At 36.7% G+C, this 26,216-nt stretch overlaps 1 non-coding gene across 1 annotated transcript; it reads right to left on the reverse strand.

Moving 5' to 3' along the window:
• Positions 1 to 1,653: 1,653 nt before the first annotated feature.
• On the reverse strand, positions 1,654 to 1,736 carry TRNAL-UAA (transfer RNA leucine (anticodon UAA)). The gene has a single exon. It is a non-coding gene; the product is annotated as a tRNA-Leu (tRNA).
• Positions 1,737 to 26,216: the final 24,480 nt, after the last annotated feature.

The raw sequence follows: 26,216 nt of genomic DNA on the forward strand, positions 1-26,216 counted from the left end.
TGAGCTTTTGACTTCTTATAACTATACCTACTAAAAACGCCCTTCTACTATTTGCCACAACTTTCCATTTCCTACCCTAAATGGAATGTAATCCAAAATAAAAATAGAAGATGAGGGGAGAATAAAGTTAAAAGTTATCTATTTCTTAAATCAAATTAGTTGTAATCCAAAATAAAAATGGAATGTAATCCAAAATAAAAATAGAAGATGAGGGGAGAATAAAGTTAAAAGTTATCTATTTCTTAAATCAAATTAGTTGTGGAAACTTAGAAGTGTTAATAAAATTTATCCAACATGAAGGCATGAACGAGTGAACAATTTAAAAAAAATGCTTTCATAGATTCGTTTTTCATAATGGTTAAAATATTACAAAAATAAAAGTGGGGAGGAGGTGTAATAATCATAAAAAAACATTTTAATGTGCCTACTAAATATATGGAACTATGTTTTATATAGATGAATGTACAAAAACATATCAAACAAGAAAATATATTTTTACAACCATTATTTTAATAAAAATAAAACACTTTTATTTCTATCAATCATAAATGACTTTAAAAATAGTTTGAATAACATAAAAAAATGTATGTATCAATAGTTTGAATAACATAAAAAATGTATGTATCTTTTTAGATCAATCTTAGTTTCATATTTGTTATGGTGTAGGTGGCATCAATACAGATCGAGGAAATATTTATGTTTTTTTAAGAATTTTTCAGTTTTCTTATTTTTGATAAATTTAAAATTATAATCAATTAATACCATTCATTATAATTAATTATATTATTGGTCAATATTCCCAACTCCACTGCATACTTCAAATTTACCTTCTTTCTTAAGTGACCCAGAGCTCAGAGTCCATAATTACAATGTACAATAATCTCTGACTTTCATGAATCTAAATCTGAATGAATGTGACTTTCAATTATATTATTGTTCAATATTCTTAACTCCGCTGTATACTTCAAATTTACCATCTTTCTTGAGTGACCTAGTTGTCAAGTCCACTTATTTCATTTTTCTAACTATATCTAATAAGAGTTTTTTAGGATTTTTTTGGAATTTCCCGTGTTAGAATTTGGTGGAAAAGTTTATGGTAAAATTTTAGTATGTATTATTTAAACTAGTTTTTTTTAATTGAATATATAATTTGAGGGTCCTACAAAAAATATTAGACACAATATTATGCGGAAATTACCATCTGACAATTTTAATAAATTCCTGCTAAATTTTAAAAAATTAAACGGAAAAATCCAAGAAAACTTTCCAAAAATCACGAAAAAATCCAAGAAAACTTTCCAAAATCACACTAGGAACAACGTTTCACTCTTTTTTTTTTTCCTCTCATCCCATGATGCATATTTCAGTGATAGATTTTCATTCTGCTCTTGGCTGTCTTGTAAGCGCAGGGCCATCAGTGTCACCCAAACATCTCCAATTCTTCATGCCTGTCTTGTAAGCGCAGGGCCATCAGTGTCACCCAAACATCTCCAATTCTTCACGGCATGCTGACCACATTGGTTTTTTCATTGTAATCTCCGATCCTGTCTTGTAAGCGCAGGGCCATAAGTGTCCACCCAAACCCAAATCTTCACGGCATGCGGACGACATTGTAATCTCCGATCCAAAACAGACGAAAAACAAAATACGAAATGCTGGCTGTGGGGTTCGAACCCACGCGCACTTATGTGCAGAAGATCTTAAGTCTTCCCCCTTAACCTCTCGGGCAAACCAGCTAATTGATAGTATTTAAAAACCATTAGATTCTTTTAAGGATATTTTACTTTAACTCGAGATCCATGATTCTTATAGGAAAACACCAATTTTTTATTCCTATCTCTATCACTTTTAGCTAACTTTAGAAAACAAAGATTTTAACCAAAAAAAATTATATGTCCCATAGTAAATGAATTAATTCCTTTTTTTCATGGCCTCATAGGATCGATAAAGATTAAAGAAATGTTTAAATCCCTCCCTCATTCTTCATAGCTCTCATATCAAAATTCATCAACTCATTCACGGTGTGTAGTTCGTGTTAAGTAGGGAAGGAATTAAGCATTTGTCTATAGTAAGCAAAAATACCATTGAAATATATTAAAGTAATTTGAATCATAACTATACATACATCATGTTTCTAAAAGGAAAAAATCCATAAAGGTTGTAACATTTTTCATTAGTACTTTTTAGTAATTTTCACTTTTGGGGACTTGATATTCTTGATGTATGATAGTTAAGAGGAGCATAGGAATTCTGCATATTCCCATAATCATTTTTTTTAGGAAGATCCATATTAAATCGTAATCTACTATGCACCAAATCAAATCCCTTTTTGCAAATATTTTCTCAACTTTTTTAATCAAAAAATACTCACTATGAATGACTTGATCCACCTTAGGGCATGATAAATCTTAAGTTTGTATGTTCTACACCTATATATATATATACACACACACACACACACACACACGGAGAGAAACACGATGCATTAATAGTTTTTTAAATGTTAGATGTCAAATCCTTTAAATTTGATTATTTATAACTAATACACTTTTAGCGAGTCTAATGGTCCAGACCATATATTTATTTTTAAAAATTCACATGTTCAAATCCATAAAAAAATATAGTATGTAAACTTCTATCTATTAAAAAAAATAAAAATAATAATAATAATAAATTAAATTAAAATCATATGAACATATGAGGAAAGTGGTTTTTGTGCTATCCAAAGCATTATGCCTAATTAAAAATGAAATATAAAGAAAATATCAAGGTATATTTTAAACCATCTTCATTGTTGCCTCGCAAATAGCCTCCAAATTCTAATGAGAAGCAACTGTAACACATTATTTTCCATACCCTTCAAATAGCAATCCAAAATTGCTATGATAAGGCTTAATGACATCAAGGATATAAATCTATAGAAAATTTTAGATATTGATGGGAATGTACCTCCCAATGGAATGACCAGGAACATATTTGAGGCCTCCCACATGAACACCACATCCACTGCTCCCTATCATTTTCATTCTACTTAACAACATCACCAACCACTTCCTTATCCGTGATAGGAAGAATATACAATTATTCCCTTGACCCACCCACGTCCTCTACTAAGATTCCATCAATTGCCATCCCAAAAGAATCCACTATGCCTTCATAGCAGAAGACACAATCACCTCTTTTACAGCTCATGTGTAAGAAACAAGAAGTACAAGTCCTGTAAGTAATGGCACCAACTATTCCCTTAAATATGAAATGTAATTATGTTCATCAAGTTGTGTACATTAATATTCTTAAGTATAAATAAGTATAGAATTAGTATAGCTATATAAAGTATGTTCTTGGTAAATATTGATAGGCATCAATTCATGACAAACATTAAAACAATTTTTTTATGAAACATCTCACATTTTCTAGCTAAATTATAACTTTATTTTAAATTCATTATTATCATTATTGTTAATTATAAAAAAACTTAGTATATGAGTTAAACAATATACATTTAAAACCATGTAACAAGATTCTTACCCATGTGATTTTCCCTCACTTTACCATGGAGGTTCTTAACATATAAATAGACTTTGTTACAATACCATGGGTGGTATATACCATGTCATATTAATACCACATGCCCAAAAAACTATAAGTTATTTCATAGCACATTTCTCATATGACATGTCTTTTAATTAATCAATTTAATTTAAAATCCAAAAATGGCATAACTACTTTTGAAATAATAAACCTTTGATCTGCAACTACTACCAAAAATATTTTAGAATATTTCATGGAGGTTAAATCCCTACCATCCAGCTAATAACTATTGATAATTAAAAAAAATACATGATACCATATTCCAAAATAGACATGTTTATCAATGTAATTAAAATTTCTTTGAGTTAGTCAGTAATTCTCCTTAAATTTATTTGATAAAGTTTGATAATATATATTTAGTTCTAAAATTTTTAATTACTAAATGTTACAAAAATGAATTATGAAATAAACTTTCATATGTGTGTGTGTGTGTGATTAATGGAAAACCAATTAACTAGGGAGTTGTCACTAACATGGTATAAGAGTCTTGTTCAACCCCTTTCCCACTTTTTGTCTAGTCTATCTCTCTTCTTGCTAGTACTGCCTTGTCTACTCATTGAAATTGCTACCATCAGTTGTCTCTCTCTTGGATTCTCTCAGCTTTAACTATTTTACGATGCTTTTGTCCATTTTACTAGTCAGAACCGTAAGGTAGACCTAATGCTCCACTATTTTGGCATTGTTGGGATCTCTCTTTCATTAGGTTCACTCAAACTGTGCCAAATCTATATGAAATTCTTCCCCAAAGGAAATATTGTCTCCTAACTTTTTCCTTCATGATATTGATCATCTCTCTCTTGTGAGCTTGACCATTTCAAGATTTTGTGCATGACCCCATAGTTGTGGATGGAAGCAACTCCTTTCACCAACTCACACATAATTTTCTTAATAAACAAGGGAATTATTTTGAGTGATCGGAACCAATATTTGTTGAAAAGTGAATAAATATTCGACTTCATATCACCAAATACAAATCTTTGAAACCATAAGCTTCTTAAAGAAAATGTTTAAGGCTGAAGAAATTGTGAAGTCTTAGTTTTTTGTGGCGTCAACTTTCCTTAGTTTTTCGATGCCAACACAATTGAGTGGAACACCTCTCATCCTTATTTCCCATTTGATTTTCAGTGTTTCTAAGGATAGGTTGGTTTTTCTACAATATTACAAGGTTGATGACTTTGGTATGGTACAAAAATTACACATGGAATGCCTCAACTAGGGGTGCAGAGCTACTGTATTTATGGAAAACCATTTTGAATGTCATTATTGTGGAAGGTGTCATTTGAATTATGTCTATCGAAAGGCTATTATTTTTTATATACAATCGCAATGATGTATATCTTTATTAAAAACTGACTAGTATCTGAATTCCTCCAAGGCTTTTAAAGATATCATTGATATTAATCCAAAGATGAAGTTTCAATCCTTGAGGCAATGTAGGACTTAGAGAGGCTAGGTTTAAAGTTTCTAGTCACTAAACACAACAATGTGAAATCATATGCGTTTCATGTATTTCTCAACATTGATATATTATAAGGAATACTCTTCGAAAAATACAACATAAACGTCTTTTGATATCATGCAATTGAGTTAGTTTTAATCCTTTCTTGACATATTTGTGATCCTAGTGTTATTCCCGCTTATTATTGAGCTTATCTAAATCTAGCTTATAATTCCTTTAAATATTCATTCTCTCATCCCCATTGTCAACATATTATTCATTAGTAAGGAGAACTACCAAGTATGCTTCATAAATATCAAGCACACTGTTATTTTAAATGACTTATAGAAAGGCATTTCTAAAGGAGAGTATGGAAATGGATCCACTAAGCCCACATCAGATAAAAATCTAACCATTTGGGAGATAAAAACAACAAATCATATGTTATGATTGTTTCATTTGTATGTGAATAGGTAAGTCAACATATAATTCCAACTACAAATTCCTACAATGCATTGAGTAATTTTGAAGATCAATATGACTTGCACTCAAATTTGGAAGTTGTTCAATTAATGGTCAAACTCTTCAACCTTTAATTTAAAGATGATGACCCCCTATCCCTAGCCTCTGGAATTAGAGAAACCATGCATGATTTAGATACCATTGGAGTGAATATGGAAATTACCCTATGATCCTTTTTTAAGGCCATCTACCCTACATATTCTCGACGATCTAAGTGGATATTGGTGACCACCTACCTATTCCACTTGGACCCCCACCATTGTTTCTTTCATTTTTTCAGTTTCCTTATTTGTAGCACAATTTACTATTTTTGGCAATTTTTCGAGTCCTGAACTTTTGGAGTCATTTGAGGCCCTAAATGACGTTTCTTTTGGGAAAACTAGGACCAACATGGGTTGTAGACCAATGTTGTTCACTCAAAAGTTGTAGTCCTCAGATAGATCATTCTAACGAGGTATTGTGCATGTCAAACATAGATCGTTTGCCAAAGTTACGACCTTGGGAAGTTGATGTACCAATTTACCCAAACAGGGCCCATAGTTTGGCGCTTCATCTCCTAGGGTTAGATTTTTGGATTTTTAGGGTCTTCCATTGTTTCTCAACAATAAATAGGCTTTCGAGCCTCATTGTAACATAGTTCAAAGGCATGTAGCCACCACATATCTTCTTACAGATAAGCTACCATCACCTGAGCTAGTCTTATTTCCATTCTATTTGTAAGCATATTTCAGTATTTGACATTAATGAAATGAAGTTTTATTTCTACTACATCTTTGTATCTATGGTTATATCTGTAACTTGTTGCCTTCCTGTTTAAATCCAGATCACTCGATATATCGAATCCCTACAAGTTAGTGAGAAAGTCAAGTCTATTACTTTTAATTCTTTGGTTGAGAAGTTTACAAACTGAGAGAAATATTATGGGAAGAAGAAGGGAACACCTCAATCTCAAGAAGAAGTAATTTTACTTTCTTAAAAAGTGAATAACTAGTCGCATCGTTCTCCTAAAGGAAGTAGCAACAAAAGAGGATGTCGAAGAAAGAATTTCAAAGGCATGGTGTGTAAACGCCATCAAGAAGAAATACTCAATATTCACTTCATTTATTGTTTAAGAGATGGACACAAGGAATCAACATGCGATATCCCCTAGGAGAGAATCAAAGAAAATTATTACCAAAAGAATATAAAGGTAAAACACCAAATCCATCTGGGGGTAAAGCACATGAATATGTTCATTTTGTTGTTTTCCATTTCAATAATGGAGTAAGTTAAGATATTTTTTACACTTCATTTGCTTCTTGGAGAGATGTTAGGTTATTTGATACAGGTACAACCTACCATATGAACTCTCAATTTTTTTTTTGAATATTTTAGTGACAACGTATATGGAACCATGTATTTTGTCGAAAAATCAAGTCTCAAGCCCTTAAGGCCTGACACCATTAGGCTTAAACAACCTAGTCTCATTTTTTTTTTGGCATAGTAGAAATAAGGAAAGAATATAGCAACATGGTTGTCATGGCTAGAGTGAAGGAGTTAAGACAAAAAAAAGATGGAAGGAACATATAATCATGCAGATAAATCTATATACCTCTCTCAGCATAATGAAGGTACATTTCCATCTAGTCTTCTTTAGCATTTAATATTTGGAAATGTTAATTATGCCAATTTTTCTTTACTAAAAAGGAATGGTGTTTCTAGTTTACTAACCATTCCTAGGAAAATGTAGTGTGGTTCTTGTATCCTTGGAAAGCATAACAAACAAATATTTCATGATTATACTTTTAGAGCACATAGAAAAAATGCACTGATTCATTTTGATTTGTGTGTCCCTATGCTAGTTCCATATGCAAATTGTGATAAACATATTGTGCCATTTATTGATGAATACACTAGGATTTGTCGAGTATATTTGTTGAAAAATAAATCACAAGATTTTGAAACATCCATAAATTCTCATGTATGAATAAAAGATGATGTACAATCACATATTGGCTCCCTTCTTATTGATAATGGAAAATGATATACTTATAATAAATTTGAAAACCATGTTTTAAAACATCAACATCAAACATCAATTTGAAAATATTTCTAATCCGTTCCTTCGAAACAGTGCCAAAAATATGTTCTCACTTTTTCTAGCACCTATAGCACAAGTGCTTCAAGAGATATGAAAGCTTCTTAGAGACAACTTCAGGTTGAAGGGAGAGACCAGTGCCTAGGTCATCTTAAAGACTACTTGACAAATTTATATTAAATAATTTCAGCACTATAGTTTGTCACAAATAATGTAAATGGGTTTGATTCAGAATCGCTCATAAAGGTATCAAACATGAAGCAGCTTGTATGCAGGAGTATCCTGGAAATAATCCTCAACTTCAGGTGGCCAAATCAGATTAGGAATGTGCTATAGTTTAATTGTTGAAACATAGGTAATGGGAGAAGAAATTAGAAGAGGATAAAATCATATATAGCTTAAGGTATAATAATTCTATGTGTCAAGACTCAGAGAGAAACGAGTGAGAGAGAGTTTTGTGAAATGCTAAGATCCATGGAGTGCTTTTTAAAGACTCGATTTCCACCATGAAATAGGTATTATCCATCAATGTTTTGATTTAAATGAATCTGCATCTGAAGGGAAATACAACTAGCTTCTACTTGACATGCAATCTGTGAAGAATTTTAAACATAAATGTAGATACAAAGAGAGAAGAACATACTGCAAATCTAATAAGTTGGAATCACCTGGAACTTTGTATTAATCTCTTGAAGAAAACCAACATACAACAAGCTTCAGACAGGCCTTTAGGAAAATAGGAAAAGGTCTCGTAAGAGAGAAGTCTTTCCCAAAAATTTTGAACCTTTGTTAAGTGTTTCTTCCTTCCTTTTATAAGGAGAGGGAGAACTTGGAAATCATTTACAAAAATATCTTAAGCCTAAGCTTCCAGTTGTCTGCATGAATAGCTATGTCGGTGTGTAGGCTTTGTTGCCTCAAATTATTACAATGTAAATATGCTTTTCTTTAAGATAAAATAGAATGACAAACTAACAAAACAACTGAATAACAAAACATGTGAAAACTATGTTATCACTCAGGTTGTCCCTTTGCTCCTTAAGGGATACGGCCGAGGTAACCACAAACCAATCTTTGGGCTGCAGGTCCTAGCCTACCTGCAGTTAGAGAGGGCTCTCTCTTTATGATTTAACTTTGTTTTGGGTTGACTTTAGGCTAGTTATGGTGTACAAGGGTTTTGTTTTGATTTTGATGGGAAGGAGATGTTTTCAAGAAGAGTTGGGATGCATAGTGTGAGAAGTTCAAACCATTGGGCATGGATTCATGGATTATGGCTTGTTGTTGTGTTTTCTTGGTCACAAGAGGAATATAGAGCAAGATAGCTACACATAGAACAATATCAGGCTGGAATACAGATGGGATGAAGGTCAGAAATGAAAGGCAACTAAGAATCTTTCATTAGCTAACAGAGAGGGAAGGTGAATGATAGTTTCTCTCGGAGCAATCAAGAATTCCTAAATAAAAATCATATGTGAAAGAAACAGGGTAAACATGATCATTTAAGTATGCATATTCATAACCATTTATGAAGAAAACATATAGAAATAACAAGAACTGAGCATAGGGTGCAGTCAAGAAAAACCTAAGCTATTCTTTTTTCTTGTTATTTAGATGGTAACACAATGGTGCATAAACATATATAAACTGTAAACAGAGATAGGATAACACTTATTGAGCCATGTAGTAGCACAAGAATTCCACAGTCGCTCTTTGGCCATTAATAACACAACAGTCAGTTCTTCATCCAAAGCATTCCAGCAGTCTTTGATTACAGAGCTTCTAAAAAATATAGCGCAAGTCCAGAATGAGGATATCAACCAACCAACCCTTTAAACAATGAATTAGGGTGGTTTATATAGAGAAAATATCCAAAAATATCTATTACAGCAGACCTTAAATAGGTCTGAGGGAAATAAGTTCTTTAACCTAATCTTGTCCTGAACTTAATGCGAGAAGATATTTATTTGAGCTGTCCTGGAGGCAGCTGCATCAAAATGAGTTAATATCTGTCCTTATGGCTCTGTGCTGTTCATTTAGCCATAACTGTGCTTTTGGCTTTGATCCCCCGCTCTTGAGTGGCTTTGATGTGCATTAACTGTGATCTGAGAGCTTTAAATGGCTTCACCACTTTCTTTGACTTTGCTTGGGGGCCTTTAATGTTCACCTGCTTTGGTATTGCCAATCTGATACTCTTTGCCGCTTCACTGGTACTCTTCAATTTAACTTGGTGTTGAGTCTTGAAAATGTCATTCATTTCCATTACACTTTCACTATTATGTCCATTATATCACCTCCATTTTACTACTATGTCACCACATTCATCCCACTTTCACTATCATTGGGCCACCTTTATGTTTTTCCAATCTTTATTATTTCTAATCCTTTTAAGTGAATTTGTGGTTAAACATTAGAAAATAATGTGCATATGCTTATACCTAACAAATGGGTTGAGATTGTTGACATGTGTAGGTTGAAAGGAGGCTTCTAGAAGACCCTTATGTGGCACCCCAAGGCCAAATTCGAATTTGAGTGGAAAGAATCATGGGATCATGAGCATATGTGTCACATCTCCTAATTGTATTGTAACTCTAAGAAGACATGTGTCTTATCAGTTCCTATTTTGATTAGGACTCTAGAGGTAGAGGGAGAGATTCATGGATTCTCATTAATGAGATGGTTCTCATATTTTTGTATAAATAGGAGATCTCTCTCCTTCATTTGTTAGCCTAGGATTAGCTTATTAGTCTTTTTAGCTTGTGAGTTCTTTAGCTTGGAGTTTGTAGCTCTTCCTTGATGGCTTTTGAAAGCTTTGGAGAGCTTTGTTGTACTTTGTAATTTTGAAGAATTTGAATAAAGCTTTGATGTTCTCAACATGGAAGGAGATGTGAAGTAGATTTCATGGAGCATATTAGAATGTAAGGTAGAGTAGATTTCATTTTGTAATTTTGCTTTGATTTCATTATGTCATTTAATTGCTTTCAAGTTTGATAGATTAGATTTTTCATTCATGCAATTTTAATTCATGCAAGTGTGTTCAACCGGTTGATTGTAGGTTAATAATGCACATAGATTTTTAATGACTAATGACATGACAGAATCATCTTGTCCTTCTGGTGATTTTTTTTTTTTGAGTTCTAATTCCAGCATTGTTATTTCTTTGAGTTTTGTTTTGCTCATTTACTTTCATGCAATTTATATATCATATTACTCAACTTGTTCATGATTGCTTCCCATAAGGTAGATTGAGCTGAAGGGTAAAGGATCAGAAGAGTTGAAGTAGTGTGATTAGTTTCCTTTATGCAATTTAGATATCATATTGCTTAACTTGTTCATGGTTGCTTCCCATAAGGTAGATTGAGCTGAAGGGTAAAGGATCAGAAGAGTTGAAGTAGTGTGATTAGTTTCCTTTATGCAATTTAGATATCATATTGCTTAACTTGTTCATGGTTGCTTCCCATAAGGTAGATTGAGCTGAAGGGTAGAGGATCAGAAGAGTTGAAGTAGTGTGATTAGTTTCCTTTATGCAATTTAGATATCATATTGCTTAACTTGTTCATGATTGCTTCCCATAAGGTAGATTGAGATGAAGGGTAAAGGATCAGAAGAGTTGAAGTAGTGTGATTAGTTTCCTTTATGCAATTTAGATATCATATTGCTTAACTTGTTCATGATTGCTTCCCATAAGGTAGATTGAGCTGAAGGGTAAAGGATCAGAAGAGTTGAAGTAGTGTGAATTAGTTGCTTTGCTTTCAGTCTTTGAGTTGCTTTAAGTTCAGTTTTTACTTTCTTCAGTTTTCTTTTTATACAGCAGCAAGGATACTGGGTTTCATAGTCACTAGCTCATTGATTGGTTATTGCATTCTATTTTGATTGAAGTAGCTACATATTTACACTTTTGTTTAAGTACTAATTCCATCAATAACATGTTTTAAGATCTTTTGAAGTGCTAAGTTTTGGAAGTTACCATTAGGGACATAGGCCTTGTCTTGAAATCTCTATCCATACTTGTCCTTTAAAAGTATTCTTAAGACCTTAGAATAGGATTTCCATTTGCATTAGACACTTTAGGAAACCAACAAAAACAAAACCCCAAAACAAAATAAAATCTATAAAACAACAAAGTAAGAAAAAGGTTAACTAAGCACATATGGTGCACCACACTTCATCAGTTTACGATACCCGGATTGATAATTTATGTAGAGCAATTTAAGACGTTAAATTGACTAGACACCTGGGTTTCATCTTTCCTTTGATACTCTTTTACAGTTGAATCGGGCCACTTTCTCTCCCTTGATGTGCTTGAAATTGTCAAGTCGTCCCCTTTCTGCCCTTTCAAGGCAAAAATAGCTGCTGCAAATGCTTTTCGTGGCCTCTTGAGTGCTATCGGTGCTGGCCGATTAAATATGAACCTTTATGAAGAAATCCTGTCAAATTGAGAATTTTTGGTTTTTGCAGGTAGCTGAGCCATGAGAGGCCCTCCATTTTGCCCAATTTTTCTTAGCGATGAGCGATTCAAAAAATTCCTCAGTTTTTCATTCCGGGCATCCTTCGCTACGTTTTTCGCGCTTCGCGCCTTTTTTGGTGATGACATCAACATGATGTCAGCATGACGTCAATGGTGGGTCCCGGTATGGCAATGACATGGCAGGGTGACATGGCAGTACGACAGGGTGACGTTGCAGGGACAGAGGCAGAAGCGGTGGCAGTGACACATAGCAGTGGCGGGTTGACACGGAGGTGACGTAGCGCTGACGTGGCGATGACGCCAGGGGCGGAGAGACAGAAGGCAGTTTGTGGTTTCATCGGACCGCCTTCTGTACGATGGTGGTAAATGTCAGAGGAGCTCCGATGCAATCAAGGGTGGACACCTGTCTTCTGTACGACGGCAAAATCGCTGTGCTATTAGACGCTAACTGTTGAGTGACGGGGCAGCTCCGAAATCACCGAGGGCCGTCGGATCTGGGAGGGCGGATCGGAGGGCTAAAGGAGTGCAGAGCTGGCGGCAGGTTTATGTGGGGGGGCCCTCCCGAATATTAAATTAATATTTATATGGCGGGGGTTCAAAAAACTTTGGGTTTGTGGGTTTTTTTCACCGAAAATGTTTAACGTTTATTCAAACATTTTAACACGAAACTTTAAACGATGAGCGCGAGAGGGTAAACATGATGAAACGTTATGGGTAAATGGGTGAGGAAAGAGGTTATTGAATTTAACCAAATGTTAAGTTAATCCCAGGGTTAGGACGCGGAAGGCTAATGCTAAGCCCCAAATGAACTCAACGTTTCCCAAAACTGATGTTATAGGGCTATAGTGCCAGGGGATGGGAATATGTACATAGGGGAGCTATTTAGTGCTTTTAGTAAGGGGAAGGGGAAAATAGATAGGGATTTACATAATAATATTAGAAGTTAATATGAAATTGTGAGGTGAAGTGTAGGGGGGAGGCTAAGTTTGTGAACTGAAACTTTAGACATAGGAAATGAATGGATTGCAGAGAAATGATTTTTACACAAGAAATGTGGCTTCTTTTCACTGAAGAAAGTCAAAGCTTGACTTAGTATTTTTCAAAAAATGAAGTGATAACAGGACTGGTTGGGCAGATCCGAAGGTCCTCAAGGGGATGTTAGTGAGTGATTTGGGGAATAAGAAGAAGGGGGAGTTAGACATGCCTTGTTTGAGCTCCTCCAAATAAAAAACCGCCTCATAATTATGATCTGAATAGATATAACACTTGAAAACATGAAATGGATCACATAGCTTGATTCTGCAACCACAAAACTACTTACCCGGCCTACTTACCTAGCATTTTTTCTTCCTTTTGGTTTGGGTGCACTTGAACTTGTAGACCCTGATTGTCTTCTTTTCTTTTGACTGCCCTCCTATCTAAATGTACCCTTAACTCTTCCAAGGGCCCAAATTAAGCAGTTGGCCTCCTTCATTTCTCTACCTAGCTACTGATCTTCCAAGCTTAAGCTGTTTGGACAGATATTCATTCTCTATCTTCTAAAACAATCAATTTAAACCTAGGGAAGCCAAGATTAAGCTGTTTGGCTTTCCCTTATCTGTAAAACTCTTCAAAAATGGTATGATTCTTCAAAAATGGAATTTCTTGAAAATATGGAACCTTGCAGCATGACAAGATGACATATTTGGCATGTAAAACAGCCAATCATGAAGTATGAAACCTATTGCAATAGGAGGCTAACAGTGGCTCCACTTGGGGATGGTTTTTCATGATGAAAAGCCAAGAACAGCAGGTCAGAATGCTTGGATCTTCACTTGTTGTTGTAAACTGAAATTATCCTTCTTTTCAATGCCTTTGACTGAATTCTTATAAGCTAATATGCAGTATCCTTTTGAGCTGAATTGCAGAAACATTACAACTCTACTTCTTGCCTTTTGGGTGCTTGTAAACATATTGAAATCTGCTTGAGCACTTCTTTGGATTTATTTCAAAAACAGAGATCTGAAATAGAGCTTTCTTTGATTTTTCCTTCAAAATTTGCTGCATTGTTCCCTCTTATTGGCCTACTATAAGAAAAAGTGCTGAAAATACAAATATTAATGTACAGATAGTATACAGAGCTGTGCTGCGTTCAACAAATCGGATCATGATAGTGCTTTAGTATTCGGCCATTGACAGGGCCTTCTTCAGCTGTGCTGCCATCTAAACTCTTCAGAAAATATGTGTTGTTCCCTTGAACAACAAAAACAATAAAGGGGTCTTTCCACAGGAAATCAAACTTGCCATGCTTTCCTTTGTCCTCTCTTCTTGAATCCCATCTTAAGACTTTGTCACCTATGCAAAAATCTTCAGCCTTGGTTCTTTCGTCAAACATTTTCTTGAGCTTCTCTTGTAAGATCTGAGCTCTGTCGTACACTTGCTCTCTTGTTTGCTGCAAATGGATGGTTTGGTTTATTATTCTTTGGATATCATTTGGCTATGCCTGCATTTCTTGTAGCAATTTGATAACAGGGATTCCTAAAGAAGAGGGTAACTTGGCCTCCATGCCATAAACTAACTCATATGGGCTCATCCCAATAGATCTCTTGGTTGACAATCTATCTGCCCATAGGGAATTTACAAGCTTTTTGTGCCAGTTCTTCTTATTCTCCTCCAAGACTTTCTTAATGATGTTAATCAGACTCTTGTTGGATGATTCGGCCAAGCCATTACCTTGAGGGTAATAGGCTGTGGAGTGACCCAAGGTAATGTGGAATTTGTGGCAAAAACTAATCATTTTCTTGGATTTGAAGGCAACAGCGTTATCTGTAATGATCTTCTCAGGATAGCCAAATCTGGACAAAATGTTGGTTTCAAGGAATTGGATAATGGTGGAGTCATTGGCTTGCCTACATGGGATGGCTTCAATCCACTTGGTAAAGTAATCTGTGGCTGTTAGAATCCACTTATGCTGGCCAGAAGAGGATGGATGGATTTCTCCAATGAAGTCAAGACCCCATTGTTGAAAAGGCTTCTCGGTTGAAATGGGTTTAAGGGGCAAGGGCAGAAGCTTTATTTTGCCTTCAAAGATTTGGCATTTGTGGCATGAAACAACAAACTTTCTCACATCAGCAAACAAAGAGGGCCAATAGAAACCAGCCCTTAGTATCTTATCAGCAGTGGAATTTTAATATAAGTGCCCTCCACAGTCCCCTGCATGGAATTCTTTCATGACACTATCAGTTTCATTCATAGTTAGACAATTCAGCAATATTCCTTCATGATTTTTCCAAAACAGGGCACTATCTAAGACACAAAACTTTGATGTTTTCATCTTTAGAAATCTCTTTTTGGTTCTGGACAATCCTGGAGGAGAACACAGGTTTAAAAATATAAAAAATATATCAGCATACCATGGGGATTGCAAAAAAGCTTGACTGATTTGTGGAGTCGCCAGCTCTTGTTCATTGTCCAGTTGATTAATGTCTAAAGCTTGGAAATTGGTTTCGGATATCAATTTGGCTAAACCTTGTCCCTTTATCAGCTTGGTGGGTTTTATCTCAATGTCATACTCAAGGATATTGGCAATCCATTTGCCGCTTTTGCCTTCTATGCCCTCTTGAGTTAATATGTCTTTCACAACAGCATTTGGTACATAAGCAATCACATGTGAATATAAAATGTAAATTCTGAAATCTTTGATTGCTTTAACAAGGGCATATGCTTTCTTCTCCATTATTTGGTACTTCAAGGGTGCATCTCTAAGGGCTCGGCCAAAAAATGCAATTGGCTTTTCATTTCCCTGATCATCCTTCTGCAAAAGGACAACAACAATGGTGTGTTCAGATGCAAATGAAAAAATGATGAAATCTTTATCAAATTGAGGACTTGTGAGGACTGGGGCTTGGGTTAAGGTAGATTTTATGCCCTCAAAGGCTTGCTTGGCTTCTAAAGTCCATTTTACCTTGGAATCCTTCTTTAACATTTTATTAAGCATTCGTATCATCTCGGCCAAGTTTCGGATAAATCTCCTTAGGAAATTGATCTTTCCTAGGAATGATTGCAGTTCTTTGATGTTTCTCGGATAAGGGATTTGAAAAATGGCTTGGATTCTTTCCGGATCTATTCTAATCCCATGTTTTGAAATGATATGGCCTAATAATTTTCCTTCTTCTAGGCCGAAGATAGATTTCTTGGGGTTCAAGGAAATGCCATATTTCCTACATGTTAGGAACACTTGTCTCAAATGTTTTAGGTGCTCTTGATCAGATTTTGAGAAAGGAGTAAGGTCATCAAGGTAAACCACTGGGAAATCATGGATTTCCTTGGCAAATTCAATGTCCATGGCTCTTTGAAAGGTAGCACCTTCATTCTTTAGTCTGAAAGGCATCTTCACATACTTAAATGTTCCCCACGGTGTTGTAAAGGCTGTCTTGTCTTGGTCATTGGGGTGACCAAGTATTTGATTAAAACCTGAAAAGCCATCTAGCAAAGAAATTCTTGAAGACCCCACTACTCTTTGTAGAATGTGGTCCATTTTTGGCAGTGGGTAGTGATCTTTAAGGGAGACTTGGTTCAGATTTCTTAAGTCCACACATAGTCTAATCTCCCCTGTTTTCTTCCTTGTGGGAACAAGATTGGATACCCATTCTGAAAATCTAATGGGTGCTATGATACCGGTCTCAAACATTCTTTTCCCTTCTTTCACAATCAAAGAGAGAAGCACAAGATTGATTCTCCTTAGTTTCTATTTGAAGGGATTTTGATTTGGCTTTAAGGGAATGGTATGTTGAATAACGGAGGTGTCATAGGACTTAAGGTCCTCATAAATCCAGGCAAATACATCTTGAAACTCTTTAAATAAATCAACATATTTTGGTTTTTGATCGGGAGGCAAAGACTTGGACAGTTTAATCATTTTGGGCGTCTCTGCTGTCCCAATATTACAGTCTTCCACAGCAGCGTTTAAGGGCTCCATCTTTGGCCTTTTTGGGACATCGTTTGAATCAAATATGTCTTCTAATGGGGTGAGGCCAGCAGGTAAAAAGTTGTCTTTTAAATCAATGACTTCAGCCTCTACTTCAGCTATTTCATCTAAATGCATTTTCTTCAGCTCTTGCATGCTTTTATCATAAAAAATGGTTGGGTGCAGCATTTGATTTGTTGCTTCAGCTGTTATAGTTTGCTCATTTTGGCTCATTTGCTGTTGTGAGTCATCCATGGCATCTTCATCAATGTTTGAGCTTGAGAATTCTTGTTGTAAGGTAAGAAAAATGTTGATTTGAGCATCATCCTCAAACACTTACCAATATTTGATATTGTTAGGGACAGCATGCCTGTGCTTTATCTCAGCAGTAAAGTGGTAATTGGGCTCAAAGGGTAGCTTGCAAGTGCTAGCAAAAGTAGCTAGACTATGAGCATGCATGTTATGGTTTCTAGAAATCTTAGCAAGCTTGGATTCGGTGAAGGAATTGAATATTTCTATGGCAGCAGACCTATAAGCTCTTAGCCTATTGTCATTAGTAACAAAGTTACATTTCATCTGTTGAATGATTAAATCGGAGTCACCTAGAATGGACTTTTGCAGCTCCTAGAGCTTTGAGCATTTTAAGGCCTAAAAAGAGAGCCTCATACTTTGCCATGTTATTGGTGCATTTGAAGTTTAGTCTGTAAGCATGACCCTCTGCATGGCTGTTATGTGTATTATGGATCCATATTCTTGCCCCTGCTCCTAGCTTATTAACAGAACCATAAAACTCTAAATACCATGTGATTTCTTGCTTGTGGTTAGTATTAAGAGTTTCAGTCATTTTAGGATTCGGCGGACCTAGGTTTTGTGCTTCATGTGGTTCTTCTTGTATGCTGGTTGCACTAATTGTTTTAACAGTTTCATGGGTATGGGCAACCGACTCTCGATTGATGCATGTTTCTTGTTCTAAAGGCAAAGGATTCTCATCAGTGGGAGGGCAGCTATCATCATTGAACAATATAAAGGAATCCATATAAGCATGGATTGAGTAAATGGGAAAGTTTTGGGGTCTTTACTCACTACTTACCACATACTTCATCAGTGTTTCTCTGTACAGTCTCTTTGGTTGCCCAAAGACTGAAATAGTGGCATAGGAGAGGTCTAGTTGGAGAGATCCTTGGAGTTTTTCTCCCCAAGATCTTGATAAGAGAATGCCATACTTTGGTGGAATTTCAACAACCACCACGTCCATTAGGATCGTTTTGTTGGGAAATTGAACTAAGGACACACAAAGGTCTTTGATTAAGCCTAAACACTCGACCTGACTAGAATCAAATGAGAATAAGTCTTTGTAGGGTCTAGTGACATCAAGGTTTAGCTTCTCCATTACAACTTTGGGCATTAGATTGTGTGAAGCACCTGAATCAAACATAGCATTGTGCAACACTTTATCATGAATGTGCAAACTGACATAAAAGAGTAGAACAACTCCATGTCCTGATTTACCATTGACTTCAGGACCAAAAAGTAATTCAAGTTGATTATCTAAGACATTAACATCATCCTTGTTCTTTGGAATTTGCAGTGATCTTTTGATTTGTTGTCTGTACACATCATGTTTGGCAAGATCAGAGAGAGGAATAGATATCTTTAATTTACCAATTTTTGCTTCTAAATCAAACGCTTTTTCTGACTGTGTTTTAGTATTGTGACTGGAATATTTTCCCTTTTCAATTGTATCTTCAGTGATCTTCTCTTGGTTATCAGTGATTTCTTGAGATTGCTCTATTTTGGGAAGGCTTTGAGGAGTGCTATTTACATTGTCTTTTGAGGAAAATCATACAAAAGGCTGGTTATTAGAGGGTTTCATGTCAGATACATCCTCTGTGGTCACTTCTTTTAATTTTGGGTATGTTTTATCAGCAAGTTCTGTGATAGCGGCCTTGTCTTTTACTTTCTTAGCTAGCTTGACATCCTTTGGCTTGATGGGATCAGACACATCAATGGGATTTATGGACTTTGTAGACAACTGAATCATAGCCTGTTTGAAGTCAAATGACTCTCCAGACTTGGTCTGAAATTGATTTATATCATGGTTATCTTGGTCTTCTTGGGTTAGAAATACTTGTTGTTCACTTTTCAAACCCATCAAGTTTATGTGAGTGTCCTCTATCTGCTCACTAGATGTGGATGCTTAAGCATAGTTTTCATGAAAAGGAGGTCTTATATCATGGTCAGGATTTGCCCTTCCAACATTTGGGTTCTGATTTTTTCTAAAGTTTGGATTTCTCATAGGATTGTTTTGCTATCCTTCCCATGAGGCTTTTCTTTCAATAGTTCCCATATATTTTCAAAGCTATCCATACCTTTGGTGATTGTGTCTAATTTTTGCTCAAAGGCTGAAGGTTCATCTTTAAAAGTATTTCTTCTCTCAGCTCTTGCTCTATTTCGCTTGGCAATCAGATTTGCCTCCACACTAACAGCCACATTCTGCATGTCTGCTAAGGTTTGAGGGGCTCTTTCCCTTAACTGATAAGCCATGTCTGAATCAAATCCATCAGGTAATTTGTATAAAGCAAGATCAGGTGGAGGTCTAAGGTTTTGTGGAATAGCGTTATAAACATTGTTAAACCATGCACAATAGTCTAAGACAGCTTCTTGATGGCCTCTTTTGATAGTGTCATACTCGGATAATATGTGTAGAGGGTCTTTCTTCTTCTCCCATCTGTTAAGAAATGCTTGGTAAAGGGCCTCTGGGTCAGCTATGGAATTTGCAGCCAGTGCTCTAAACCATGGCCTTACATCTCCTGTTAAACTTTGGACAAAAATCTTCATTCTTACACTATCATCATCTATTTCATAACTCTCAAAATAGTCCTGCATTTTCTTGGTATGTTGCAGGGCTGTGATAGAACCAGTGGCATCAAAGTATGTGATTTTGGTTTGATAGTCTTGAGGCATAGCCCCTGGATTTGCAGGTAACTGTAAGGGTGCATATCTGTTAGGCATATTTACCGGAATAAGTCGAACGACTGGAACAACTGGAAGAGTTGTAATAACATTGGTGGTAGTGGTAGTATGCACAGTGAATGGAGGTGTGGAAGAGGTGCTTGGAGAAGTGGATGATGAACAAGGGGAAGTAGGGGTTGAACGAAACAAAACTTTAACAGGGGTTGGAAAACAGCTTGACTGAACTGTTTCAGGACTAGAATCAGCTACCTCTTCTTGTTTTTGTTTGCTAAGGTTTCTAGAGATTAAATTGGGATTTTAAAAAATAGCTGGTGGATTTGGGTCTGGGTTTGACCTAGTATTATATGTTTTCTTCTTGGGAGCCAGCTTCTAACTTGTTTTTTAGAATTTTTTGAATAAGAGTCCCCAGTGGAGTCGCCAATGATGTTATCACTCAGGTTGTTCCTTGGCTCCTTAAGGGATACAGCCGAGGTAACCACAAACCAATATTTGGGCTGCAGGTCCTAGCCTACCTACAGTCAGAGACGGCTCTCTCTTTATGATTTAACTTTGTTTTGGGTTGATTTTAGGCTAGTTATGGTGTACAAGGGTTTTGTTTTGATTTTGGTGGGAAGGAGAAGTTTTCAAGCAGAGTTGGGATGCATAGTGTGAGAAGTTCAAACCATTGGGCATGGAGTCATGGATTGGGGCTTGTTGTTGCGTTTTCTTGGTCACAAGAGGAATATAGAGTAGGATAGCTGCACATAGAACAATATCAGGCTGAAATGAAAGGAAACTAAGAATATTTCATTAGCTAATAGAGAGGGAAGGTGAATGATAGTTTCTCTAGGAGCAATCAAGAATTCCTAAATAACAGTCATATGTGAAAGAAACAGGGTCAACATGATCATTTAAGTATGCATATTCATAACCATTTCTGAAGAAATCATATAGAAATAATAAGAACTGAGCATAGGGTGCAGTCAAGCAAAACCTAAGCTATCCTTTTTTCTTGCTATTTAGATGGTAACATAATGGTGCATAAACATATATAAACTGTAAACACTTATTGAGCCATGTAGTAGCACAGGAATTCCACAGTTACTCTTTGGCCATTAATAACACAATAGTCAGTTCTTCATCCAAAGCATTCCAACAGTCTTTGATTACAAAGCTTCTAAAAAATATAGCGCAAGTCCAGAATGAGGATATCAACAAACCAACCCTTTAAACAATGAATTAGGCTGGTTTATATAGAGAAAATATCCAAAAATATCTCTTACAGCAGACCTTAAACAAGTTTGAGGGAAATGAGTTCTTTAACCTAATCTTGTCCTGAAGTTAATGCGAGAAGATATTTATTTGAGCTGTCCTAGAGGCAGCTGCATCAAAATGAGTTAATATCTGTCCTTATGGCTCTGTGCTGTTCATTTAGCCATAACTGTGCTTTGGGCTTTGATCCCTTGCTCTTGAGTGGCTTTGATGTGCATTAACTGTGATCTGAGAGATTTAAATGGCTTCACCGCTTTCTTTGACTTTGCTTGGGGGCCTTTAATGTTCACCTGCTTTGGTATTGCCAATCTGATACTCTTTGCCACTTCACTGACACTCTTCAATTTAACCTGGGTTTCATCTTTACTCTGATACTCTTTTACAGTTGAATTGGGCCACTTTCTCTCCTTTGATGTGCTTGAAACTGTCAAATCGTCCCCTTTCTGCCCTTTCAAGGCAAAAATAGCTGTTGCAAATTCTTTTCGCGGCCTCTTGAGTGCTATCGGCGCTGTCCGATTAAATATGAACCTTTATGAAGATATCTTGCCAAATTGAAAATTTTTGGGTTTTGCAGGTAGCCGAGCCATGAGAGCCCCTCCATTTTACCCAATTTTTCTTAGCGATGCGTGATTCAAAAACTACCTCAGTTTTTCATTCCGGGCATCCTTTGCTGCATTTTTCGCGCTTCGCGCCTTTTTTGGTGATGATGTCAGCATGACGTCAACAGTGGGTCCCAGTACGGCAGTGACGTGGCAGTACGGCAGGGTGACGTGGCAGGGACGGAGGCAGAAGCGGTGGCAATGACAGGTAGTAGTGGCGGGTTGACGTGGAGGTGACGTAGCGCTGACGTGGTGATGACGTCATGGGCGAAGAGACAAAAGGCGGTTTGTGGTTTCATCGGACTACCTTCTGTACGAGGGTGGTAAATGTCAGAGGAGCTCCGATGCAATCAAGGGCAGACACCTGTCTTTTGTACGATGGAAAAACCGCCGTGCTATCGGACGGCTCCGAAATCACCTAGGGCCGTCGGATCTGGGAGGGCAGATTGGAGGGCTAACAGAGTGCAGAGCTGGCGGCAGGTTTATGTTCGGGGGCCCTCCCAAATATTAAATTAATATTTATATGGCGGGGGTTCAAAAAACTTTGGGTTTGTGGGTTTTTTTCGCCGAAAATGTTTAATGTTTATTCAAACATTTTAACACTAAACTTTAAACGATGAGCGCAAGAGGGTAAAAATGATGAAATGTTATGGGTAAAGGGGTGAGGAAAGAGGTTATTAACTTTAACCAAATGTTAAGTTAATCCCAGGGTTAGGACGCAGAAGGCTAATGCTAAGCCCCAAATGAACTCAGAATTTCCCCAAACTGATGTTATAGGGCTATAGTGCCAGGGGATGGGAATATGTACATAGGGGAGCTATTTAGTGCTTTTAGTGAGGGGAAGGGGAAAATAGATAAGGATTTACATAATAATATTAGAAGTTAATATGGATTTGTGAGGTGAAGTGTAGGGGGGAGGCTAAGTTTGTGAACTGAAACTTAGACATAGGAAATGAATGGACTGCGGAGAAATGATTTTTACACAAGAAATGTGGCTTCTTTTCACTGAAGAAAGTCAAATCTTGACTTAGTATTTTTCAAAAAATGAAGTGATAACAGGACTGGTTTGGCAGATCCCAAGGTCCTCAAGGGGATGTTAGTGAGTGATTTGGGGAATAAGAAGAAGGGGAAGTTAGACATGCCTTGTTTGAGCTTCTCCAAATAAAAAACTACCTCATAATTGTGATTTGAATAGATATAACACTTGAAAACATGAAATGGATCACATAGCTTGATTCTGCAACCACAAAACTACTTACCCAACCTACTTACCTAGCATTTTTTCTTCCTTTTGGTTTGGGTGCACTTGAACTTGCAGACCCTGATTGTCTTCTTTTCTTTTGACTACCCTCCTATCTAAATGTACCCTTATCTCTTCCAAGGGCCCAGATTAAGCAGTTGGGCTCCTTCATTTCTCTACCTAGCTACTGATCTGCCAAGCTTAAGCTGTTTGGACAGATATTCATTCTCTATCTTCTAAAACAAGCAATTTAAACCTAGGGAAGCCAAGATTAAGCTGTTTGGCTTTCCCTTATCTGTAAAACTCTTCAAAAATGGTATGATTCTTCAAAAATGGAATTTCTTGGAAATATGGAACCTTGCAGCATGACAAGATGACATATTTGGCATGTAAAACAGTGAATCATGAAATATGAAACCTATTGCAATAGGAGGCTAACAAACTGAATTATGGCTGTCAAAATATCTCCACGGCACTTCCTTGGATGGCCTTTGATCCAACCACATTTCTACCACATTATGCCTCATACACTCTTGGCCAGTTCCCTATCGCTTTCGGTTTGAATAACTTTAATCCTTCCATTTATAGAAGACAGGAGTGATAACCCATGATGACCATTTTTGAGTGCATTTGAAAACTCATCTATCCCTTCTTACATTCTTTATCAACCCACTAGAACCAACCATGCCCTGTCTATCAATTATATAGTTGTATCAGAGCTCAAAGATCAGAGGTTTCAAACTGAATAGACTTAATAAAAATGTGAACACCGATCTCTGATTTCTCCCCTCGGCATTAGCCTGGGGACTTAGGTGGAAAGTATATGATAAGAGCCAAGGACGGGGGCCAATTCTTTACAATTGTGAATCGCTAATGGTCTCCATGTGTAACACATGGTATCACACACTTAAGCGCCTGGGCCCATTTGAAATATCGCAACTCGATGATCGGTGATTTCATGACACTGTATTTGGTGCACCCTCCAAAACTTGTGACATACGATGTGCAATGTGGTTTGGACCATGTGGAAAGAGGATAAGGGAGGGCCCATGCCAAAGCTTGAAAACATAAAAAACCTTTGATAATTTCTCTTTGCTTTATAAAAGCTTTGACTAACTTTTCCACCCAACCATTGGTTTTGATACATAAGGCACATATATTCATGCGACCCACCTTATGCCACTTGTCCACCTTGACTTGGGAGCACAATATTGGAGGTTGATCCAGGTGGATATTAGTGGCCACCTACCTATTCCACTTGGACCCCACCATTTTTTCTTTCAGTTTTTCAGTTTCCTCATTTGTAGCACAAATTAATATTTTTCACAATTTTTTGGGTCTTAAATTTCCGAAGCTATTTTGAGGCCCTAAACGACATTTTTTTGGAAAATAGGACCAACATGGGGCGTTGACCGATGTTGGTCATGCAAACATTGTAGTGCTAGGATAAATATTTCTAACAACCCCGGGAGGTTGATGTACAAATTTACCCAAATGGGGCCCATATTTTGGTGCTTCATCTCCTAGGGTTAGGTTTCTGGAAGTTTAAGGTTTTCCATTGTTTCTCAATAATAAATAGGGCTTTAAACCTCATTGTAACACAATTCAGGGCATGTAGCCACCACATCTCTTCTAAGAGATAATCTACCATCACCCGAGCTAGTCTTATTTCCATTCTAATTATAAGCATATTTCAGTATTTGATATTAATGAAATTAAATATTATTTCTACTACATCTTTGTATTTATGGTTATATATGTAATTTGTTGCATTCTTATTTAAATCAGGATCAATGGTATCAGAGGGGTCTGCTCTTTATCTATTTTTCTTTACATGTCCCCAACGAGGTCAGGATATAAGGAGTTGGGGCTCGATCTGGTTGAACCTGTGCAAGATAAGCCTCACAAACCCCGACGACCGCCCATGGGGGAATAAAACAAGGATGAGGGGGCAGGAAATCCTATCAAAATATTTCTTGAGGAGGCCCTTGAGAAACAAAATAATGCAATGATAGATAACTTTGCCTAGATCCTTCAATGGTTACCCACCGACAACGCATCCACATCCAGCTGCCACTCTAGAGGCTCCACTCCTTTTAAGGTAAAAGAAAACTTTGACATTCCCATATTTGATGGCCAAATAGATGCAGACACCGTAGATAAATGGTTAAATCTACTAGAAGGATAATTTTCTCCTCATGATCTTTCAAGTCGAGAAAATATTACTTTTTCTCTTCTCAAAGCCACCCCCCCACATCAAGGACTAGTAGGAAACCTACTGTGAGCAGAAGGATGAAAGTACAACCTCACTTTTTTCAACCACAGCCACTTGGAATTTATTCTGGCATGCCATCAAGGAGCAGTACTACCCTGTCGGGAGCTATGAGGATAAATACATAAAGTGGACAATGCTACAACAGGGAAGGGACAAAGATGTGCCAAAGTTTACCAATTTTTTTCATACCCTGCACATGAAGTTGGGTATCAAGGATTCTGAGAAACATTTGGTACTCAAGTTCCTGTTGTTGCCTACATAGGTACATCTAGGATGAGATGGAGTTCCTAGATATCTCCTCTCTCAGCACGGGGTACCAATACACTGTCAAGATTGAGTAGAAGTTTAAACAAAAGAAGCAAGACGTTGAATATGCAAATCCAAAGCAAGGGAAAGGTGCCCCCAAACCACACAACAAAGGAAAAGGCCAAGGTTGGGCGGCCTAGGAAAAATCGACAAATCCATAAGAAAAGAGCAACACCATAAAGCCGAAGAAGGACATGGGAAAGTTGTGCGAGTTCCGTAAGAGCTCCACTCACAACACAAGTGAGTGTTGGGACAAGAATTTACTGGTGGCCAAGCTGAAGGCTTTGTAATCATATGCATGTTCCGACTCTAAGTCAAAACCTGATAAGGGGAATGACAAAGGTAAGAATATTATCGATGCAGAGTCGAATGACACCGTTGCCACCACAAAGATCCAGAAGGACGAACTTGAAGGTCCAGAGGAGGAGGAGCGCCTCTTCCACTCCCAGATGTGGGTAAAGGGTTCCCCTCTACAGTTCATTGTTAAAAACGGGAGCCAAAATAACCTCATCTTGGCAGAGGTCGTGAAGTAGCTGG

Source organism: Pinus tabuliformis, chromosome 2_1 (assembly GCF_031772625.1).
Source record: "Pinus tabuliformis cultivar Carrire ecotype Pingquan chromosome 2_1, CPIR1, whole genome shotgun sequence".
Taxonomy (NCBI): domain Eukaryota; kingdom Viridiplantae; phylum Streptophyta; class Pinopsida; order Pinales; family Pinaceae; genus Pinus; species Pinus tabuliformis.